Source organism: Polyodon spathula, chromosome 9, assembly GCF_017654505.1.
Source record: "Polyodon spathula isolate WHYD16114869_AA chromosome 9, ASM1765450v1, whole genome shotgun sequence".
Taxonomy (NCBI): Eukaryota; Metazoa; Chordata; class Actinopteri; order Acipenseriformes; family Polyodontidae; genus Polyodon; species Polyodon spathula.
This window is the reverse complement of record NC_054542.1, coordinates 29,638,224-29,660,962: the sequence shown is the minus strand read 5'-3', so window position 1 is coordinate 29,660,962 and position 22,739 is coordinate 29,638,224. Positions and strand designations below refer to the sequence as shown.

General features: G+C 35.2%; 1 protein-coding gene across 3 annotated transcripts in view; it reads right to left on the bottom strand.

The window, feature by feature from the left end:
- scml2 (Scm polycomb group protein like 2) overlaps positions 1-17,201 on the bottom strand; it is a 60,116-nt gene extending 42,915 nt beyond the window's left edge. For all 3 annotated transcript variants that reach the window (XM_041259134.1, XM_041259135.1, XM_041259137.1), the window contains exon 1: positions 17,125-17,201. The gene's annotated coding sequence lies outside the window, so the exon portion shown is untranslated. The remainder of the gene's footprint in view (positions 1-17,124) is intronic.
- Positions 17,202-22,739: the final 5,538 nt, after the last annotated feature.

Below are 22,739 nucleotides of genomic sequence, written 5' to 3'. Positions count from 1 at the left end.
ATTGTAATCACCTTTAAAGAGCAGCCGAGTCCTTCACTTACAGTGTAGCTAAATCAACGTAACAGAACATACACAAAAGTTCCAGTATCTCCACATTTTAAAATCCAGAATTTATTACACTTTTATAAAACTCACATATCTAAAACAATAAATTAAAGCACCCTCGACAACACAGTCTAAAACAAAATGGAACATCTTTTTGTTTGACGTGAGCTTACAACTGAAGGTCAACAAGGAGGTATCTCTTTAACTTCCCTGGCACTCTGGTTTAAACAGTGCGCAAACTAAGTTAACTAACACATAAATAAAACTTTTCAAAGGCTGTGACCCCTAACAAATCAGAAAAGGAGACCTCTGACAACAACCTGTAAATCAAAACAAAAGAATGGAACGGGGGGGACAACACTGGATGAAATAAATGTTGTTCGACCCTATGGAGTTTTCCTGTCAGCGAGATTCCCTTTCCATGATGCCCAGAGAGCAATAATAATAAACCAGTACAGTGTAAACATCCAAAATGGAAACTTAATACTGCAGATCTGTTAAATTCTATTATTTGGCAGTCATGATAAGAGACACATATCTCTCACCTTCAGTTTTAAAAATCAACTAACTGCTTGATTTGATTTTTAAATTCCCTGCATCATAAATCCTCTTTAATGGAGAGCTACTGTAGCCAGGACTCATTTTCCAACTTATTAAGAGGACAACTGTACCTTTTTAAACATACCCCGTAAACAGAAATGCATTTTATATGTGATGTGAGATATATATATATATATATATATATATATATATATATATATATATATATATATATATATATATATATATATATACACACACACACAGTGCCTATAGAAAGTCTACACCCCTTTCAAATTTTTTACCTTTTGTTGCCTTATAGCCTGGAATTTTTCTTCCAAGTGAAAAAAAAATATTCTAGACATTTATAGAAAATTAATTAAAAATAAAAACTGAAATAGCTTGGTTGGATAAGTGTCCACCTCCCTTGTAATGCCTCCACCTGTGTTAAATTGTAGTGATTCACATGATTTCAGGATAAATTCAGCAATTCCTGTAGGTTCCCTCTGTTGGGTAGTGCATTTGAAAGCAAAGACTCAACCATGAGCACCAATGAACTTTTAAAAGAACTCCGGGACAAAGCTGTTGAAAGGCACAGATCAGGGGATGGGTGTAAAACAAAATATCAAAGACCTTGAATATCCCTTGGAGCATGGTCAAGATGACTATTAAGAGGTGGAAGGTGTATGGCACCACCAAGACCCTGCCTAGATCATGCTGTCCCTCCAAACTGAATGACCGAGCAAGAAGGAGACTGATCAGAGGGCAAAGTACAGAGAAGTCCTTGAGGAAAACCTGCTGCCCTCTGCAAGAAAGCTGAAACTGGGATGGAAGTTCACCTTTCAGCATGACAACGACCCAAAGCACACAGCCAAAGCTACATTGGAGTGGCTAAGAAACAAAAAAGTAAATGTCCTTGAGTGGCCCAGTCAGAGCCCCAACCTAAATCCAATCGAAACTTTGTGGCATGACTTGAAGATTGCTGTCCATCAACGCTCCCCAAGGAACTTTAGAGAGCTTGAACAGTTTTGTGTCAAAGAATGGTCAAATATTGCCAAATTTAGGTGTGCAAATTTGGCAGAGACCTATCCCAACAGACTCACAGCTGTAATTGCTGCCAAAGGTACTTCAACCAAGTATTAACTCAGGGGGGTGGAGACTTACAGTGGCTTGTGAAAGTACCCCCCCCCCCCCCCCCCCCCCCCCCCCCTTGGCATTTCTCCTATTTCGTTGCCTTACAACCTGGAATTAAAATTGATTTTTATTTGGATTTCATTTAATGGACATACACAAAATAGTCCAAATTGGTGAAGTGAAATGAAAAAAACAACTTGTTTCAAAAAATTCTAAAAAATAAATAACGGAAAAGTGGTGCGTGCATATGTATTCACCCCCTTTGCTAGCAAGCCTCTAAATAAGATCTGGTGCAACCAATTACCTTCAGAAGTCACATAATTAGTTAAATAAAGTCCACCTGTGTGCAATCAAGAGGCACCACCAAGCAAGCGGCACCATGAAGACCAAGGAGCTCTCCAAACAGGTCAGGGACAAAGTTGTGGAGAAGTACAGATCAGGGTTGGGTTATAAAAAAATATCAGAAACTTTGAACATCCCACGGAGCACCATTAAAGCCAGTATGAAAAAATGGAAAGAATATGGCACCACAACAAACCTGGCAAGAGAAGGCCGCCCACCAAAACTCACGGACCAGGCAAGGAGGGCATTAATCAGAGAGGCAACAAAGAGACCAAAGATAACCCTGAAGGAGCTGCAAAGCTCCACAGCGGAGATTGGAGTATCTGTCCATAGGACCACTTTAAGCCATACACTCCACAGAGCTGGGCTTTACGGAAGAGTGGGCAGAAAAAAGCCATTGCTTAAAGAAAAAAATAAGCAAACATGTTTGGTGTTTGCCAAAAGGCATGTGGGAGACTCCCCAAACATATGGAAGAAGGTAATCTGGTCAGATGAGACTAAAATTGAGCTTTTTGGTCATCAAGGAAAACGCTATGTCTGGCGCAAACCCAACACCTCTCATCACCCCGAGAACACCATCCCCACAGTGAAGCATGGTGGGGGCAGCATCATGCTGTGGGGATGTTTTTCATCGGCAGGGACTGGGAAACTGGTCAGAATTGAAGGAATGATGGATGGCGCTAAATACAGGGAAATTCTTGAGGGAAACCTGTTTCAGTCTTCCAGAGATTTGAGACTGGGACAGAGGTTCACCTTCCAGCAGGACAATGACCCTAAGCATACTGCTAAAGCAACACTCGAGTGGTTTAAGGGGAAACATTTAAATGTCTTGGAATGGCCTAGTCAAAGCCCAGACCTCAATCCAATTGAGAATCTGTGGTATGACTTAATGATTGCTGTACACCAGCGGAACCCATCCAACTTGAAGGAGCTGGAGCAGTTTTGCCTTGAAGAATGGGCAAAAATCCCAGTGGCTAGATGTGCCAAGCTTATAGATACATACCCCAAGCGACTTGCAGCTGTAATTGCTGCAAAAGGTGGCTCTACAAAGTATTGACTTTGGGGGGGTGGGGTGAATACTTATGCATGCTCAAGTTTTCTGTTTTTTTGTCTTATTTCTTGTTTGTTTCACAATAAAAAATATTTTGCATCTTCAAAGTGGTAGGCATGTTGTGTAAATCAAATGATACAAACCCCCAAAAAATCCATTTTAATTCCAGGTTGTAAGGCAACAAAATAGGAAAAATGCCAAGGGGGGTCAATACTTTCGCAAGCCACTGTATCCAATTATGATCTTTCAATTTTATATTTTTAAAATATATATATATATATATATATATATATATATATATATATATATATATATATATATATTTTTTTTTCTCAATAACTTTTTTCCCCCTTAACAGTGTGGAGTATGGTGTGTAGATAAGTGGAAAAAAAATGCATGAAACTCTGAGGCACTGACACAACAAAATGTGAAAAAAGTTCAAGGGGGTGTAGACTTTCTATAGGCTGTGTGTGTGTGTGTGTGTGTGTGTGTGTATATATATATATATATATATATATACAATATATATATATATATATATATATATATATATATATATATATATATAAGACTTTCTGAAGGGATATCTTTCTGAAGGGAGCAAAACATTGGAGGAATTTATGGGTTTTTGATGACAACTACTATTTATTGTTTATATTCAAATCCATGATTTATTCTTACATGATGTAATGGTGTTCTATATATTGTGACATTTTTTATTTTTATACTCTGTATTAATTCTAATTAACATTTAAGCGATAGAGCCCGTCGATGCGGGCTCTACCGTGTGGTAGATGACCCCGACTGGAGTTATGCGTCCCGTGCCGTAGACGAGGGCGCTAATGAAAGTCAAGGTCATCTACCACACAGTACAGCCCGCATCAAGAGGGCTCTATCGCTATTAGAAAACAATTAATTTATTTATTTTCTCTTTAAAAAAAAACTTTTTACCTTGAACTTCTGATATTTCGACGGGTAACATTCCGCTGAGGAAAATAGTTCCTAACATAATCAGAATAGAAAAACGACATTCACGTAGAGAAAACATTATTATTATTATTATTATTATTATTATTATTATTATTATTATTATTATTATTATTAATAACACATTGATTTATTCATTGGGGTCTTACTCTTTCTTATTATAATTTATCTGGTCATGTACAATCGTTGAATAGTCTGTGTAGTAATGAGTCTGACTCAAAACTTGTTCTTGGAGGCGGGGCGTCATTCAAGCAGGCTGGGAGTGGATTGGCTAGTGCGGAAAGAACTGAAACTGGGTTGGTAGTTTAACTGTTTCGTTTAGAGGGAGGGTGTTGTTTGAATCCAGCCAATGACAGAACTGCGGACCAATCATGTCTTCTCTGTTGATTTGCTGTCCAGTAACGGCGAACTGAGCCTTCATTATGGTGTCCTGTCACAGACATAATTTCCCTTGTCTCTAGACCAACATCAGAAAGTATATTTAAAGTAGCTTTTTATGTTATCCGATTAGTTGTAGATTAGAATGTTAAGGGAGAAGGATGGTATTTCTGCACTGACTGATTTTAAAATATAATTCACAGTTACACACTTCAACATTCCAGCGGGCATCTATGCAAAATAGAAACCTGCTAGATTTGGAAGCTGATTGGCTGTTTGCACTCATTCATTTTCTAATATTGTATATAAACTTATATTTATATTATCATGCAGTGCTGACTCTGAGGATCAGCCTTGGTTTGGCCTCTCCAGTGCATCAGTATGCACAACTTTTAAATGAATTTTGTTGATTTATTTATTTAAATGTTATATATTTTTTGGAGTTAATTAGTTAATTATTTTCTGTTGAGACCAAATGGCATAACTGTGTTCAGTCTATTTATCCATTTACTTTCTTTTATTCTTCTGTAAGTTGCATTGTCTAATATTACCTGTTCTAATATTTCAAACTGTCCATATACATGTCCTTGACTGGTGAAGTGCTGTACTATTGGTTACTCTTTTTTTTTATTTCTAATTAAATGAAAGATGGTTCTGAATTCTTTCATATAAAGTTGTTCCAGTCTCTCCAACATATTTTATTTCATCATATTTTTCACAGGCTATTCCACAAACAACATTGCTATTTATACAGTAGGTATTCGTTTTTAGTGGGTATGTGTTGTTCTTATGTTTAATTATATTTTTACTTTTGTCCATATATTTACATACTTTACATGTACTAGTGCAAGTATTTGTAGAACCTATTCTGTCAATTATTCTTGTGTTTACTGTGAACTAAAATATCTCCTAAATTAGCTTCTCTTTTGTATGCTACAACTGGGGCCGTAATACTTTTAAAATGCTTTTAAAAATATTTCTGAATTATGTAGAATCCACAAGTGTTTCCAAACTATCTTAGAAATATTAGGCAACGGTTTAGAGCAAGTCATTACTAATGGGACTCTTCTGACCTTTTTATCTGTTTTTATAATCTAGTAGGTCATTTATTTTTAGTTTATCCACTTTTCTTAACCACTTCTATTTATTTTCTTGTCCATCGAAGGTCCACCTAATATTACTGTGTATTTAATTTGCCATTTTATGAAACTGGAAGAGATTCTTCTCCATGTGTCCAAACCCCAAAAATATAATCTGCAAACTGAATGTATGCTAAATGTATGCTGTTCTCATAACGATTTTGTAAGTAATTGCTCTTCCCATTTCTCCATGCATGTACTGGCAAAATGCAATCCTAATTTAAATTCTATTGCTGTACCATCATTTTGTTTGTAATTCTTATCAACAAATGTAAAATAACTCTTTACTAAAACTACGTTGATCATGTTCAGCACTTCTGTTGTTGGTATTGATTAGTCTATTAGCTAGTGCTTTTTGACAAGTTTCTAAAGTTTCTTTATGAGGGACATTTGGGTACAAGGATTTTACATCCATGCAAAATAAGACTGTATTCTCTGGAAGGTAGTGTTTTAGTGATTCAAGTATTTTTAAAAATGGTGTTGTATCCTTAACATAGCTTGGTAATTTCTCAATGTGTGTGACCTAATTTGATTTTCTGCTATTTCAGCTATTAGGTGTGTTGGATTATCAATCATGCTGACTATCACCCGTATAGGGTGATTTTCATTTTGTCTAAAATTATAAGTACTACAGTATATACAGTAAATCACCAAACAGGCAAAGTTTAGCTGGAAACCCAAATAAAACTGAGAACATTAAGCCGGGCTACAGTACTACCAGGCCCATAATTAAGATGGTTCCACTCAAAAACAAAACCTGAGGCCCCTTTTTCAAATTCAAATAAGATTTATAATATAGTTAATGACTGCAACATGCATGTTGCAGAGCGTAAATTAACACTGTGAGTCAATACCTTATAGCTGTGCAAACCGGTGCGTACACATATGTACTGTGCAGGGGGTATGCGTAGACCAGATAGATGCATGCACTTGTTTGCAGGCCTTTTTCAGTTCAGTTGAAGAGTTAGAAGAAATCAATCATAAACCCAACAACAAGGCGATCACAACTACTGTATTACTTTCAGCACTTCAGCTGGGCCACTGTGAATGAATATAGACTTCCATCAGGGAGATGCACATTTTATATGGTATTATATACATGTCTATTTGTATTAAATCAGTCATATGAGTGTCAGACCTTTTATATATACCCAAGCTCTGTTGTGCTGTTCAGTCCAGTATAAGCCTGGTTTCACGTTCAACCTGAATAGGTGCTAAAGCTGAACAGTGGGTTTCATTAGAAGTCCCTATTGTACTATTTCACTGGCGATACAAGAAGAGAATTGAAAACATACTCTGTGTCTCAGAGAACTCAACAACCCATGAAGACTATTTCCTTTATTTATTTCTCTGAACTTTATATTTCCTGGAATTAATAATGCTATTAGTGACAATTTGATCAAATAAATGGCAATGTTAACTGTTATAAAACATAAAGTAAAGGCATTTTACCTAATATTATACTGAAAGTAGAATTTGAAAATATGAAAATGAAAACCTACATGTAAAGTTAACTCATGGACCAATTTAAGGTTAATTTTTTAAAGATGTTTTTTCTAAAAGGAACAAAACTAACAAAAGAAACATAAATTGCAGACACTTTCTCCATGTCTGGGGATTTCTGTGAAGATTGTTTAAACATTTCTCCCAGCAGGGTTTTCACCTTCAAAATCATTTCTCTTGGAATCTCTCAACAATATTTCTACACGTTTGCACAGGGGACCTACCCCTCCCCTGGTTCAACAGTGTGTTTAAATCTAAGGGATGAACACAGTCATTGTGGAAATTTTACAAAACTTACTGTAACGTCATTTGGTGTATATTTCTATTTATTTTCTGTAGGCTTGTATATGCAATTTTAGCATAAAATAAACAACCCACAGAGTTTAGATTAACCTTGCAGATACAAATGATCTCAAATTGAGAGGTGAGGTGTACAACACAAGGGATTACAGCATCACGTCACTTGGTCTGTGTACAAAAGTTTGGCGGTTCATTCGCTAGCCAGGAATTCAAAGCTAGTTCTAAACCTTTGTTTAATCATGCAGCATTCACGCACTGTATGTTTTTTTCTTTTTTGTTTCCCCTGTTAACAGAAACTGTTTAACAATGTGTGAATACTATAAATCACACATTAAATGCCACTCACATGCAAAATTTATACACTATATATTTTTGGTTGAGACTTATGTGGAATGTAATAAATGAGAACCAAAACGGTCAGTCTTTCCCCCCTTCATTTTAAAACGTCATTTCCACATTAGTTTTATTTGTGTTTGAAGTTAAATTTCAGTTTTTGTGTGGTTTCATTCAGCTACAATAAGGCACAAGTAAACCTGTTGGGTTTGAAAAGAACAGCTATTTCAATTTACAGTATAACAGATGCAACACAAGACTCGCATTGCTTAATGTGTTACTGCATTCACTGTATAAATGATTTGAAATACCCAGTTAAATATTTTCAATTATTTCAATTCCACTGTGGTGACACCGGGAGAGGAATTTATTTTCTTTTGATTCTGTATCCCTTTTGTTCTTTAAAGCTGTAAAACAGGTTAAAGACATGGAAAGAGGCAAATTGTGACGCACATCTGGTGTGTTTTTTTTTTTTTTTTTTTTTTTAAAAGGTACACAGTGTGGATACCTTGAATGGAAAGCTTGTTTATTCATGGAAATATCCAAATGTATGACTAAGGTCTATCAAACACAAATTTTGTGTAAACAAACCTCATTTGAATGAAGCCTATTTTTTTCTCATTCTATATTTTGGCACATATCCATAAATAACATTTTAATCATTTTTCATGCATCTTTCTTAATGGTGGTTATTCAAGACACTAAATATGGTTTTGAAGATAAGCGTTCCAGTGAAGTACAGAAAATAAAGCACCAAATCAAAATAAAATATGGTGAAGAATTTAAAGTTTTGGCCAATATATATATATATATATATATATATATATATATATATATATATATATATATATATATATATATATATATATATATATATATATACCCTGGGGTTTATGGGAGGGGTTTAAGTTCTTGAACTGTGAATTACTGTATGTTTATTTATTTTTTATTATAAAGTTATTCAAATGGATAATTAGCATGGGTTTGCAACAACAGGGGTTTTAACTACTGTAGACCACATTCATAACCAAAGTTAGTAGATTTCCCTAAAATACCATAACCTTTTCAGAGATTACAATTCACTCCATATGCTGCGTTGTACTCTGACTCGGAAAGTAAACTACAGCTACAATGGGCCAGATTGATGAAGGTGTTTACACAATATTTTGAGAAAATAAATAAAATTGTCAATACAAGTAACACATGAAAGTGTGCTTACATTGACTGTTACTAGTTTTTTTTAATAGTCAATTCTCATGAAGACAAACTTGGATTAAAATAAATGTGCTAATACTATGAATTTTCTACATGGTGCCAGTCAAATTACTTCTTAAATACAAATTCACTTAACACAAATTTCCTGTTAGTGCACATTATTTTGGACTACTGATCCTATGATGCACTTCAAGTTACGACAGCGCACACGGATCAATGCCATTTCCAACAAAGCTTTGTAATGAATGACCAGAGCAAAAAAACATGCATTATCCTTGCAGATAAAAGTGGAGGTGTTGAAAGCAATGGACAACAAGAAAGTCGTTGCTGCAGTTCACTTTGTCAACCATTCTGAAATACTGGAATACAGTAATACAGGCAAATGAACAGCAAAACTGTAGATACAAGTCATCAACGCTTCCGATTTGCTCAATACCCTGATGTTGAGGACATTTTGCTTTTGTGGTTTAAAAAATGGACAGATTTCAAGTTGCAATGTATAGTTTTTAAAAGTTCACTGTTAACTATATTTTCAATAAAATCCACAGTTCTTTTACATTTATAATACTTTTCATTGTACTGTAATTTAATTTTAATTTCAGCGTTACTTCAATGATAACTGATGGTATGCATATGGCTTATTGTAGACTGCTCCTGACAAATAAGAATTCCTGATAAGTCAATTTCTTTACTTATGTTACCAGTCGCAAAAAATTGTGCAAATTGTACTTTGGTGAAACGATCTTGATAAAGCTGTCTTATTGCATTCCAAAATGCACATACTCGTAACCTAAAGATTTGAAATGACATCCTGACACACCCAGTGTTTTGTGTAATAATTTACTACATGTGACTGCTTATTTAAGCCCTTGGATTTTTCTGAATTCACTTTGCTTCAGGCACACAGAAGGTGCTGATTAAGTACACCTGGACGTCAATTCATCGTCATTAAAAAGCAGCACTCCGTTTCCTGAAAGGGCTATCTGTGTCTTCTGCACTCCCGACAGGATGACAGACCTCAGCTGCAATTACAAAATAGCTACCGCTGAGAGTGAACAGTCTAAAAAATGACATTTTAACAAGGCATAACATGTAAACACTGTTAAGGAATCGTCAGTGGAAAGCAAACAGTCTTTAAGAAGCATTCCATTAGTAGAACAGCTGACACATTTTATTAGGTCCAGCGTTCCCTCTATAAGGCTAAAATGCGCACCTTTTTCGCAGTAACTGGCAATAACCTTCTCACTCAGTTTACTAACTTTCAGAAGTTATCATCATCAATATCAACCTCAATCGAGACTCCAGCCACTCGAGGTAAACTTATTATTTTTAGACCACTCTTACAAAGTATTAACATAAGCATATTAGTGTCTGTCTTGCAGGTGATTCTCTGATTTCCCTCTAAAAATGCACGTCACATTAGTGCTGCACTAGCTCGGTCACCACTGAATCTACTGGGACAGGGTGGGCGAAACAGGAATCTGGCGATTCTGCCTCTAGAGACTACTGCTCGGTGCTGCTTATGAACTTTACAGTTTTAACTCATCGTATAATTGAATACTAAAATCAGTGAAGCACAATCTTCCTGCATTATTTAGAAGTATAAATACTTCTAAATACCATACCATGGTATTACCATCTAATACCATTAAATATCATGATGCCAGTTGTAAACACGTAGAGAATAAGAAAGCAAATAAGACAGCAACAATGGCAAGACACTGCATTCTGCTATGCTGAAAAACTAAGACCTAAGGCACTGCGCTCAAGGTGGAGCTTTCCCAAAGTAAGCTAAATTAATTCCGTATTTCACTATTGTTTTATCCTGGCTATTATTATAATGCCAATAAAATGTTGATTTGATTTGTGGAACACTGTACATAGGATTACTCTCACATGACATTGCTGGGCTGGTACTAAACTGTTTCATATTTTTTAATGTTATTGTAAATGCCAGCAACAAGCTAAAGAGGTCTTTTCAAAACACCTTCATTTGTAGAATGAACTACTGTTAGTGGAAGACTGTAAATATGATTCTCACAACTGTGCTGGACATTTGCACTTCTGAACTGCTGTAATACAATTCTTAGGTTTTCCTGCTTATTTTAATGCCAGCAAGGAGCCAAGTGGTGCCTATAAACGTTATGACAGGTTTTAAGTGTCTTCAGGTGCTTTACTTACTATTACAGCAACCAGGGTCTAGTTGGGGGTAAAAAAAAGTGGTAATATTTATTAAATTTAACATTTTAACAGACAAGACAGACTCAACTTTTTAAATTAATTTTTTTATTCAAAAACCAGCTCCAGTTTAAGTTAGAGTATCCGAGTGTTTGAGTATGAAACAGTTATCCCTACCGAAGGCTGGCAGAATCAATCAGGTTAGGTTTTGTCTTTTGCTTCTGGTTCGGTTTGAAATTTTATGCAAATGTCGGTTTGGGAAAATCACAACCCTTGAACAGGCTGGATTAGTATAATAAACGGCTACACAATTATCTGTGACCAAAATGGCAATCCAATATAGGCAAATCCAATTAACATCGTACAGTAGCCTAATCATTGAAACACTGCCAAATACTAACAAGACCAAAATGCCTCCTCACAAAGACACAGAATGAAATGCTGTTCTGTAATTTCTTTTAGGGATGTTTTTCAGAGTTAGTTGATATTTTATTTATTCACATGTGTGCAAGTCTTTTTTCTTCTATTATTACAGTAACATTACCGTAACAAAGAATAAAATAATGAATAAATAGCCTACGCAAAATGTCCAAACAGTTAGGAACAGGGCATGAGAGGACAACCAAACACTGGTTCTGACCTCAGCTCACATGGGTTCTTGGTGTTTAATTTACTGCATCCAATTACTGTTGCAGTAGAACACTTCTGACCATTTAAAATAGTGTTTAATGTCTAAAAATACAAAAATCAAATGTAGTATTTAGAGGTTTCTTAATGTTTAGATATACATTTCAGGGCTCTAAATTGGCAACAAAAAGGTCTTCAGTTCAATATATTTGTAGAGGGCACCAAGGCCACTAAACTTAAATCAAGGCCAAAGGGTAGGATGTTGTGTCATTTTGTCTAGGATTCATATAGAAGGCTAATTATTGGTAGCAGAAAGAAGAAAAAAAAACACAGTTTAACTAAATAATTATTTATTTATTCAGAAAATGGGTTTTTTTGTTTTGTTTTGCCTAGATTCAAGCCTGCGAAGCCAGGCACTGGCTTTCATCTCTAATCCATGGGGCTGTTTTCATCATTTGTTTTCCCACTGATTCGACTTAACCACACAAATCACGTAATCATGTTATTGTTTGGATCCAAACACTTCCTAATACAGGCGTCTCTAGTTGCTGTAGCTGAAAGGGCACTGGGGCCTTAATGGCCATGAACAGACATTCATTTTGAGGGGTATTGTGGCAATTGAGAGGGGCACCCACGCCATGGCCGACATTCATTTTTGAGTCCTGCATTTGCAGCAATCATTTTAATTTGTTACAGAGAAAACAAACAAAATAACATTTTTTTTCATTTCCTCCATGTGATAATACATAACCTGGACTACTCACTTTTATTTTCAAATAGAAACTACTATTTTACAACTCAAATATCATCATAAAACATTCTTAATATGTAAACATGGACCAAATTTGTCCATGATACACAATTCAATTTTTTGTTAAATTAATTAAATGGGAAATGACATTAAATTCAATGAACACACCCTTGATGTAGCTTATTAATTCAATTTAGGCCTAATTAAATATTGCTTCAAAAAAGCAGAAAAGGAATACTGAATTAAGCCCTTAGAATCAATGTCAAATTAATTGTTTTACACAATAAGAAAAAATGGATAGTCCTCCATTGAAACTATACTTAATATAGGATTTTTCAATGTTCTAGAACATTTGTTAAGAAAAGACATACAAAAAAAAATGCTTGTAAACGTTTTAACTTTTAGAAAAGCAATATAAAAGCTAAATAACCAAAGTAACCAATGTAACGTGATATAAAAATAAATTTAAAAAAAAGCTTATTGTAAAGTACATTTTAGAGGAGCCAAATGAACAATGAACATTTATTTATTAACTGTTGCATGTGATCCTACCGCTTTCTTAAAGTTTAAACTCATACGGAATAACCTGTTACACATATGTCATGCTAAGCTTAAAGACCATCCCAACATTAGGCCAAGTAGTCCAAATACAACCCCCATGTCAGCGTACCGTACATGATGTGCACCCAATTAAATGCAAGACACCTGTGAATGACTGCTATTATAAACAGGACCAGAAAGCTGACAGACCGCATCTTCACAATGGACTACAGCTGCAATGCTTTAACATCAACTGTAAAATATGTGAGACCCTGTCAGCTTGTTACCAGCCACTGCATGACACAGGTCAAGGTCCCTTCCACTTAACCAGATAAAAGAACCAGTAAGCCTCAAATAACACCTTGATGTCAAAACCAGAAATCCCATACATCTTCAAAGCATGGCTTCGATCAGCTTTCTCCATTTAACAAATACATTTTTCAAATTTTCTAATTCTCCATTTATCCTGGATACCAGGCGGATACGGATGTCGACATAAATGTTGTGTAAAGTGGTTGTGCTAGACTGTGTGTGCAGGCACTATTGAAAGCTAGTGTTTTAAAGTGAAAGTCTCTTAAGGGTCATTCCACATCAAGCCCCAAAGCTGGGGCTAGCCAGTTCCATGTTTTGATTGGTTCATTTGTCTGCTTTCTTTGTCCAAATCCTAGGTGTCATTGATTAGCACATGCACACTAGATGCAGTGAACATGGTAATATGTATTTATTTGAATATACAATATGCAATTCAGTTCAACTTTAAGATACAGTTGCTTCATTCCTGAAGTTGAACGCAATTTATATTAGGTAAACATTATTGTTAATTATGGATTCCCCTAAAAATGAATAATGGTCTACTTTGCAATGTTAAATCACCTATTAATTACCTTACATCAACTGGATTTTGTTTGTACCAAAAGTATTTTGGTTCATGACAGTGTGATACATCCTTTGGGGTTAAGAGAAGTACAAAGGTTGGAGGGTAAACGTATCACAACTACAAGTGTGATACAGCTATTGTCTTATAGAAAATATAACATTAGTATTAATATTAATAATAATATTAGAAAAATTGTGAAACAGTGTTGATGTTGAAAATAAATAATAAACTACTGTATACATTTTCAATTCAAAATGTAGTGTTAACTATTATGTATAGTGTTACTGCTACTATGCTTATTTCAAATTTTTCATTCATTTTCACATATACGGTGTAGTATAGAATTATAGTAGTTTCCCAAAGTATTAAAAAACACTTAAGGAAAATAATGTCCTAACATGATGCTACGTTTGGTAAAATAATATACCATTTGTGATTTAATTTGGATTTGCGTTTAACAAAAAACATTTTCAACTTTTAACTAAGAAATTGTAGGTAATCACATTTAAGATACATTTTCGCCCTTTTAAAACGGCTCTGAATCACGTCATGAATGTAGCCTAGTCATCCGGTTTGTGGGCTGGTTAAAGTGCCTACTTTCACTGGCAAAACAGATGTGACAGCCAAGTATACAGGGGTTACCCATAGTTAGTATAGGAGGCGGTGTGGTCCAGTGGTTAAAGAAAAGGGCTTGTAATCAGAAGGTCAAACCTCTGTCTCACTGTGTGACCTTGAGCAAGTCACTTAACCTCCCTGTGCTCTGTTTTTTGGGAGAAACGTTGTTGTAAGTGATCTGCAAATGATGCTTAGTTCACACACCCTAGTCTACAAGTCACCTTGGATGAAGGTGTCTGCAAAATATACAAATAATAACAATAATAATAATAATAATAATAATAATAATAATAATAATAATAATAATAATAATAATAGGTAAACCATGGACCCCCAGGGGCCATATTACAAGGTACACTGGTTTAAAGCAACACACATTTGACCCGAAGGTTAAATGACTGCTGATGGAAAGTGAATTGTGGAAGACTGAATTAGGGTTTCGACTAGAGGATAAACTGCCTGAGTCTATTACCACTTCACTGCGCACCTCAGCATCATTTGCATTTTAAAAGTTAGGTAAATCAAGCTTAGAATATTCTTACCATAAACTTCACCTACAGGTAACAAAAATAGGTCCCAATACATAGCTAGGTATAAAACTTTAAATAATACACTGAATGATCCTGAATGTGTTGGTGACACACATTTTGTGATAACCAGGTTAGGGTATGGAATATGCTTCCACTGTATAGGGTCATACAAATTTATTAAAATTTATTTTTTTAATGTTAGGAGTTGTTGAGGCATATATTAGAATGAATTACTGAGTTTTAGGCTTGGGTTTATAATATAATCATATACTTTATATCATGTGTGTTGCAACAAAACATATTTTAATTCAAAATAATAAAATACTGATTATAATCAAACGCATAGGGCTCATTCACTGATAGGCCTACATCTGTAAAATGTTGCCATTAACAGGTAGGTGTCTATCCCCACACCAAGCAGTTCTGCAGGAAAAGACACCAACGTTGCGTGTTGATGTTGTAAACCCCTTAGTTACAAATGACAAGACCAAACCCCCATTCATGTAACGTGACAAGACGAAGGTGAAACAGAAAAGCCTTAATTCTCAGACTGGTTAACCCGCTCTAATATGTAATGACCCGTAACAGCTACCCTTGTAAAACAGAAATGAGTGGCAAAGAACCGACATGCATTCAAGGAAGCTTTAAATAAAATTACTATCAGGTTCCACCGCCCAAGCTCTGAATAAACAATTCACACGTAGAAAACAAAAACAGTTTAAATTACAGATTAGAACCTCCAAAATGCAAATGTCAAAACAGATGCTAAACAATACCAAATATTAGTGTACAACTGTTATAAAATGTACGTTGTTACATTTAGCAAAATACTATAAGTAAGCAACAAAGTTTAAATTCAATACTGAGCGGTTTAATTGCAAACGGAATTAATATATTTGTTATTCTACTGAAAAACAAAATGTAACATGAAAGCACCCACGTCAAAAAAAATAAAAAATAAAATCGTAACTAAACCCCACAAAGCACACAGGGCTGTTCCTTTTCCGTTTTTAAGAATGAACTTATGTTACTTGTGTTATCTTTAACAACATCATGAGCATTTGTCAAAATACACCAAAGGAAACCCACAAAGGTGTACTATAAAACTTAGCTGATTCGTGAGAAAGCATGCAGAACAAAGGTTACACAAGGATAACTCAGAACCACTTGATAAAGATCATTTCTGAGTGTTTTGCTTAGGAAAGGGGTATGAAATCTTCCAGGAACAAGTAATACCTGATTAAACCATCGTGAAATTAATTCAACTACAGTATCACCTCACCCCTCAAGCGACTCGGGACTTGTGTCTGCATTACTCGGAGTGAAATAATTATGTAACAACCGACCTGCACCAAGTGACTAGTATATTCTCAGTTTGAAATATTATTATTATTGCCGTATAAAGATAAGCACTGTAAACACTTATATACCACTACCATTAATAATAATAATAATAATAATAATAATAATAATAATAATAATAATAATAACGCAGCATACATTACTGTTCTTACACATAACATCAGACCGGTTAAACATATTTGCAAAACGTAAATACAGAAATGAAATGCTTCAAAAAAATAAAAGAAAAGGAAAACAACGCTGTACTGTCTTGTGTACGTCTAAGGTAAACAACAACCTGTCAGTTGTGTTTTTTATTTATTTTTTGTTTTTTTTTTTTTTTTTTTTTTTTTTTTTTAATACAACAAGACATCTAAGATCATTTCGTGGTACATTACCTGACAATCAAATCGATAGCACTAAAGAAAGCGTTGCAGCAGGTTTGTTTCCTTCAGCCACCCTCTTTTTCACCAAAGATGAGTGATACAGTAAACACACAAATGACTCAGTGCAAGCAGAGTTTGGAAAATAACACGGCAGATACAAAACGGGATTGACCAAATCCTTCGGCATTTCGTGTTTAATTTTAATATTTAATGTTTCTATTCGGAGTCCAAAGCCACCAGCCCAGACTCTCACAATCTCAATGTGTTACAACAACCTAACAACGTAAAAATTAAAGGAGTAAGTAAACTTACCGATTAGCATTAAAAATGTGAAGGAGATTTCAGTACTTCGCATCTGTACTAGGCCGCCATATTCCACTGTGTTCCGCGCATGTCCAGCAGTCAGTCAGTCAGTCAGTCAGAGTCAGTCTCTCTCTCTCTCTCTCTCTCTCTCTCTCTCTCTCTCTCTCTCTCTCTCTCTCTCTCTCTCTCTCTCTCTCTCCCCTTCTCCTGGCTGCAGTGCTTTAGTATCGTCACACTTATTATTTTTGCATGGTTTTAAAATACTTTTATCACTAAAGTATTTGCACAGTACCTTATTAAGCTAATATCCATGACTTTCCTTCTATTAGTTTAATGGTTCACTAACAGTTAAAAAAACAAATTCTCAGCAACCAGACAGTGTGGGGAAGCAATCAAAAGGCAATCAGACTGCTTGGCTGTATTACCAAAAGTGTGAAGTACAAATCAAAGGAGGTTATGGTTGTATAATACACCAGTGAAATAGCACTCAGAGTACTGCCTCCAGTTCTAGTCACCACAGTACCAGAAAGATAGTGTGGCCCTGGAGAGAGTCCAACAAAGAAACAGACTAATCCCAGAGCTTAAAGGAATGTACTTTGAAGATAGGTTAAAATAACAGAAGCTATTTAGTCTAGAACTAAGATAAATTAGGGTGGACTTCATTTAAGTCTTGAAAATCTTATAAGGAGTTGACAAAGTTTACCCTAATCAATAATTTGGCACAACACAGAAACCAGGACCAGAGGAAGTGGACATAGACTTAGGGCAGAAGGACATGAGTTACCTAGTCATGATGCTGAATCACTGGGTACCTTTAATTCAATATGCTTTCTATAGTGAATAATAATCCATGCTTACTATAAGTGGCCTAAATTACACTGTCAGTAAAAATACTACACAATTCCATGTGTTACTAGCTTTAAAATTGGAATTTTGTAATCACACACAACACAACTGCAATATACATGTCTAATTACAGGCTGCCCAACGACACTTGAGTTGGTCGGTAATCCACAGGAAAGGGGGAGCATTTTAATTGAAGTTACTTACTCTTTAAACAGCCACTATCATGTCCATAATGTCCATATAAGTTATTACAAGACCTGTAAGATGTACTGGACCTTGCTGTGCTGTTTCCTATCTTCCTAGATCACTTGTAAATGTTTTATGTACTTCTGGTAACTCTGATCTACCCCAAAGCATGGTGGCATGTTTACATTTTTGGTTGCAGTCCTGAAATTAGCATCTTCATTCTTTCCAGTGAGGTATGAGCCAGTGCACCTATTATTCTCACTAAAGGGTTCCCCCAAGCTAACAACATTTTGCTTTTATTTTTTTACAAACGTGTTATTATTATTATTATTATTATTATTATTATTAGAGCTACAACATTATAATAACTGTCAATTTGAATAGTGTGTAGAATATACGTTATCTTGCTATCCTCCGATGACAACGTGGCAGTATTTGAATGACAGGTGACTGCTGATGCTTTAAGCAGGTACATCTTGATTTCTGCAGTCTTTTCAAAATAAGTTGGTGCTCATTTTAAGCAGCACTGAAAGAAACATTACGCTCATCAGGGCTGTTTTGGTTCCTAACTGTTTCTGAACCACAGACATCCATGAATCCGTAGCAACAACATGGCTTGTCAACCCATTTCACACACCTACCACTATGAATGTGAAAAAGTTCCACCTATTCCCAGTCTTCACTCAACATTTAAAATGTTTCCCCTTAACCTTTCTATTTCTAGGCTAAGTAACAGCTACATAATTATCTGAACGCTATCCAAAGGGTCAATGTCCTTATTTTTGCATGGAGACCAACACTGCTCACAACATTGTAAGTGTGGTCTCACTGAGGCATTATGGATCCTCATCACAACCATGATTTATACTCTCCACTGTTTTTACTACATAACCAAGCATTATGCTAAGACTTTCTATTGCCTCCCCACATTGCTTTGAAGCTGACATCCACTAAATGTCAAGGTCTTCCTGACAGGGCGGGCATATGTTTATGACATGCTTCTGCGTATCAATGTAAAGCACACAACCCACTACCCACATGTAAAAGCTTATCACATTACACTAACTCTCAATTATTGTTTGCTTTAGAAGAGAAGAGAGCCTGAAAAAAATTCTGTGCACACCTTAATAATACAGCCATAAATATGTTTGTGATTTTGAATTACTTATAGTTGTAAAATATTACACAAATTCCTCAATTACATGTTGTATTATGAGTTTCTTATTATAATGCCTATCTTGGAAGGCTCTACATCTGGGATTGAATTAAAACCAGAATTATGTTGTCCAGTTTTACTTACTAGTCATTTTTGCCTATATAGTCAGCCTGAATCCTAGGAAAATACACAGTTTTAGACAGTATACTTAACACTGCAACTGTACAGCAATGAAATAATATGTTTTTCCTTATCTTAAAATGGAGTCGCTAGTTCAGAGACTGCTGTCAGAGCAGTTGTGGTAATCCCATTATGACACATCCACCCACTAATGGAAATAATGCTCAGCTGTCTCTATCAATATGTGTCTTTCTCGTTCTATTTTTTGTTGAATTCTTCAGAAAAACAGGCCTTCATTTTACAGCAGTCTGAATCATTAGCTTTCAGCACACTTCTGTAACAAAGACATGCAGTACAGCATAAATGCTCATTTGATAAAATAAATTGTGGGTTAGAGGAGTATGTAACAGCCTACAGTAGAATTCATATGGTATTGCAATTTTAAACCTTTTAATTTTAAAGACTATTCTCTCAGCCAATCAGGTACCAAATGCAATGGTCATAATTCCACAGGTACTGCAGTTACCATGCATTTGTTTTAACACTCTGGTGCAATTTCAACATGCTGTGTTGTGCAATGCACTGCCGATAGGGATCCTGGGATTCATTTAGAAAGTAAGAAAGTGAAACTCCATCCTCACTGTTCTGGTCAAACAGATTTTTCACTTTAAATGTGAATATTGATATTATTTCACAATTTTCACAATCCTCTGCAGCCATCTCCTCACAGACACATGACACAGTGTCCTTGATATGTGCTTGGTTAAAACCTCAACATAGGAGCCCTTTACCTCATCTCCTCATAACGAGAAAATGGCTGAATGTGAAAAAAACAGTCCTCAGTTTCTAGTGAGATGGCACTTTTGATGTAGAAACTCACAATAAACGAACATGTGCAATTTATTTTTAATAAGCGAACAATTAATTAAATTAAATTTGGCCTATATTACACTGTGGATGTATACACAATAAAGGTTTCTAAAAATGTGTTTTAATTATTTGAATTATTTTTCTTCCCACAAATGACAGGTAGCTGTGTTATAAGCAGTATAAACCATTTTGGTCTCTGCAGTTCCGAAGATCTATACCACTTCAGGCCTGATGTATATCATGGGAACCGCACGGCCTGTCGTGGTTTATACCATATATATACCCAGAGATTGTCTATGGAATGATTTATGTGTTACTGGTTAAATGAGTTAAATAAGTCTCCAGGTTTGAGTTAAACCCTACCCATGGTGTGGCCATTTCATTCCACAGTCAGTGTGAACATTTCCTTCAATGTAAAGTCTATGTGACTGTGAAGTGTTGTCTAATCAGACATCTAACAACGTTCATGAGGTAATCGCCTGGGACGAAGTAATTCAGCGTCCATTGTGGCACATTGTAAGTAGTGGTACAATGTGGCAGCTGACACAAGGTTTTATTGCAAAAGAGAGTTTAGTTAGCTTAATTGTGTAACATATGTACACCTACATTTTTATTTATTTGTTTAAAAATTAGTATTACAGTTTTAATTAAAAAAAAATACATACATAGAACAATGTTTTTTTGTTACAATGTTGATTTTTTTTTCTAGACTTCATTTTTGCTTTGACTCAGCAGAATTCCATGATGATTTCACTCTATATGTTACGATATTTTACCTTGGCCCACAAGTAATAAGGGTCTTGTAAGAGTAACTACTTTGCCTTTCATATTTAATTAGCATATGTATTGGTTTTATTTCGAAATACTAATTCAATGTCATTATAACATAGAATTTTGTCTTTAAAATAATGTGCTGGGTTAATACCACGATATACCATAAATAACAACCAGGGGGCAGCAAAGCTACAAAAATAAATAAATAAAAAACACCACAGAATGTCTGATTAATTTGTGTTATAGTGTCACCGCCTTTAATTTTATCAGCACACGACATAGTACAATATATAAAGGTCTACTATGTATGGTTAATTGTAAAGCTATGTCGAAACCGCATGAATTATTTATTTTAAAGTTACAATTCCCGGAAAACATAAAACAAAGTTGTAAATGATTATTATTGTGATGTTTATCATTACCGCCTCTTTATTCCCAGTGTTAACCGCATCAATTACTTATACTCAGAGTTCCAGACTGAAATTGTTACTATTCTAGAATGCTCTCTTCAATAAAGTTTCTACATTTCCTTTGTGATTTCGTAACGGATCCTCACAGTCTAGCCACCCAACAAGATATGAACTGGGACTGGGGACCCTTACAGAAAGGACAAGTGAGACCTATTTTAAATATATGTTTTTTTTTTTTTTTTTTAATCTTTTTTTTTTTTTTTTTTTTTTTTTTAATATATTTTGTATAGTTACAACCGTCTTAAATATTAAATCAATCAAAGAACTAGTGGAATAAACGGACCTTTGATTTAAAAAGCCTTCAAAGCAATCCATAGACTCCGCAGCTGTCTAAATGTGTATTCACACCCGCATTTGCATTAAACGCGCTTCCTCGGAAAATGTGGGGTAATGTTTTAAAACACCTATCTGTCCTGTCTCCACCTGACCAGCATGGGTCTTTAGTTAGACTGGCGTTACTGAAGTAAATTAACCTAACTACCTATTCTTGTTCAAATACTTTCAAATGAATTGAAAATGAGCGTGATAAAATGAACAAATCAAAGCTCAGGTAGTGATTTTACTGTAGCAGAAGCCATTTGGTATTTTAAATATGCAGGCCTGCGTGAAACTACAAAACATAGCTATTCAAAATGTGCTGGAATTCATGCAAACTTAAAATAATTGTGATGCATGCAACCAAACTGTAATATAAATCAGCAACAACAGACCACAATAATATATATAATATATATATATATATATATATATATATATATATATTATTATATATATATATATATATATATATATAGGTCAAGAATTATTAGTTTTCAGTTCCCAAAACAAGTGTCAAGTAAAGGCTGATAATTGATTTGTTAATCACTGCATTGCGTTTGATCAAAGTTGTTTCATGTGCATAAAATGAATTGATTGTCGTGAATAAAAGTGTGGTTGCGTCTGCCTGATACATCTTTGCCGCCTTCACCAGCACAGCACCCTTTTCATTGCGGGGCTTGGTGGCACCAGTCACCTCCGTGTTTGTTTTGAGAGCACAGCCTGCTGTCACTGTCAGTTTGCTGCTGAATTTCAATCCTCAACCGAACCCCTGCATGGGAACCACTCCTCTCTGACACACCCACCTATAAAACTTACCTCTGATTGGGTTATATATCCTGGGGCGTGGAGTAACTTGTCAAGATTTGGCTTCTGATTGGTTCATA